This window comes from Chiloscyllium punctatum, chromosome 23 (genome assembly GCF_047496795.1).
Source record: "Chiloscyllium punctatum isolate Juve2018m chromosome 23, sChiPun1.3, whole genome shotgun sequence".
In the NCBI taxonomy this organism is placed as follows: Eukaryota; Metazoa; Chordata; class Chondrichthyes; order Orectolobiformes; family Hemiscylliidae; genus Chiloscyllium; species Chiloscyllium punctatum.
In genome coordinates this window covers 27,244,649-27,247,354 of record NC_092761.1, presented here as the reverse complement: position 1 = coordinate 27,247,354, position 2,706 = coordinate 27,244,649, and the positions used below count along the sequence as shown (strand labels likewise).

At 44.0% G+C, this 2,706-nt stretch overlaps 1 non-coding gene across 1 annotated transcript; it reads right to left on the bottom strand.

Annotated features, from left to right (window-relative positions):
* Positions 1-1,277: 1,277 nt before the first annotated feature.
* On the bottom strand, positions 1,278-1,359 carry trnas-gcu (transfer RNA serine (anticodon GCU)). The gene has a single exon. It is a non-coding gene; the product is annotated as a tRNA-Ser (tRNA).
* Between the last annotated feature and the right edge of the window lie 1,347 nt (positions 1,360-2,706).

Below are 2,706 nucleotides of genomic sequence, written 5' to 3'. Positions count from 1 at the left end.
ACTACTCAGACCCCTCGGAATCTCAGTCGCACACAAACCGACCAAGACTCTCAAACAAAAACTAACAAACTTAAAAGACCCAGTACAACCCATGGACAAAAACAACGTCATCTACAAAATTCCATGCAAGGACTGCCACAAACACGACGTAAGACAACAGGAAGAAAGTTAGCCACCAGGATATACGAACACCAGCTAGCCACAAAAAGACACGGCCTTCTCTCCCTTGTAGCCCTACACACGGATTAAAAATACCAGCATTTCGACTGGGACAACACATCTATCCTGGGGCAGGCTAAGCAAAGACACCCCATAGAATTCCTAGAGGCCTGGCACTCCAACCACAATGTCATAAATAAATACATAGATATACATGCCATCTGTCAACCCCTCAGAAGACGAACAGGAAATGACATCACCACAAACCCCAGGAACCCCATCGAGGAGAAAGATACAAATAGAAATCAGGAGACGACAGCTTCGCTTCACTTGGAGGTCGCCACCTAGCCAAGTAATGAAACGTCTGAATATCAAAGCTACAGCTCAGCGAGCAAACCTACACCCTACATTTTAAATCATTTTTCATGTTTATGTTGCATGCATCTGCGGTTATTGATCCACAGTTTAGTTTCCCTCCCTACAGGTAACATGCTGATTTCTCCAGTTGTTCATGGTTCAATGTGATGCATCCAGTGTGTGCATAACGAGAGGGAGCTTGTTTCCCACATCTTGTGTTTATCTGTGCCTTATTTCCAGCATTCATCAATGGCGAGAGCAAGGGGCGAGGGCGAGACCAATGTGTAAGTCTTTCCGTGCCCATGCACGGCACCCACATTGGCAATTCTCCACTGTGCGTTTACAGCTAGTTCTCAGTGCCCCTAAACCCACGCCCTGCCCCTTTTGAAATATCTCCATTATTTTGTGCTGTCTCGCTGTGCTCTTCTCACCAGGATGCATTACTTCTCCTCAACGTCCTTCATATTTCATCTGACAAAACATTCATTAAGATCCCTTTGCATAAACATGCACTTCGCAGCTCTCGGTATTTGATTTTCCTGGATGTCTTTCATACGAAAAAACGTTCTCAGCACTGACTTGAAAAAGAAAATCGCGTTTCTTTTCATTATCCCAAAGCAACCTCCATTTCAACGCAGTTTAGTTAAAAGGTACAAACTATTCTTTGAGATTTTGTAATCGCGTCAATGCATATAAACTGACAATTGGAGTTCCACCTTCAATCATCTGAAAACAGCACCATTGAAAGCCGTTGATGACAGCGACGAGAGTGGGATTCGAACCCACGCGTGCAGAGCACAATGGATTAGCAGTCCATCGCCGTAACCTCTCGGCCACCTCGTCAGAGGCATCGGGTAGGCTATGACCTTATCAATAATTGAAATGCATAAATTATGCAGAGCAGCAGACATTTCTCCCGATTGTTGGTGAAATGAGAAATAACACAGTACGGTTCCAAGATGATGGTCTGACCCCTGGGTTGTGGGGCAAGTGCACTCCCACTGTCACACTATGCACACAGTGATCTGAACAAAAATGAGGAAATGAATATGTAACAAGGTCTATTGAATTCTGTGCAGATTTGAAGTCAACGGAATGAAGAACCCGAGACAGCAGGAGGTGTTCTTTCAATAAAGAGTTGGACAGAGCTCTTAAGGATAGTGGAATCAAGGATTATGGGGATAAGGCAGGAACAGGATACAGATTGAGGATGTTCAGCCATGATCATAATGAATGGTGGTGCTGGCTCGAAGGGCAGAATGGCCTACTCCTGCACCTGCTGTCTATTGTCTATTAAACTGCCTGTCAGGAATTGTTTTCCAGACTGGAGGAGAGTGCATAGTGCTCAATATCATTATTCGGAACACCTAATTTCCGCTCAGATGTTTTTGACACGCACTTGTGTACAGAACAGACAATTTCAAAATCCGAAATAAGGCTAAACTGACAATTGAACTCAACAATGCAAAAACCTTGAGCTGTATCATTTTCCTGGGCCGTGTGACACCAAGTCACTGTATGATCACAGCAACATAGTGAGCAAGTGTCAGAAGGAAAATGAGTGCAGTGGCAGAGCGCATGCTGGGAATAGCAGTTGACACACGGGGAAGTGCATTTCCCACAACAGGAACACTTCCCAAACAGCGGACTGAGGTGGAAGAATTCAGAGGGAGTTTACACTATGAAATTCGATGCAGAGACACAATGGAGATCTGTCATTGAGTCTGTTCAAGATGAAGATTTTAAGATTTCTACAGATGCAAAACAAAATAAAAAGCTCATGGGTTAGTGAAGGCAAAAGATGAAATTGTACATTTCATCAATCTACCCATCTTTACAATGAGTACCTCACCACTTTCCTCACTCAGGGACTGAACCACTGGTGAAGATGATCATATAATCCCCGTTACTAGCAATGGAATCAGAGAAACTCGGTTTCCCAAACGTTAAGGTAAAACCAGGAATGTGGAGGTAAGCATTAATGTGTTGCTCCTGTGCTGAAGGTGACCAGTACACGGTATCTCTGTTCCAGTATAGTGGGCTGTGCTGTGCAGAAGTTTCAATTCTGAGCCTCACATGGAGCAGCTTTAATTTGTCGTCGTGTTGAGGAGTACGGACAGAAGGTGATATTGAGCAAAGCTAAGTTTATGGGAAAATACCCGTGTTTGTGGATTGAGAAACAACGTTTTC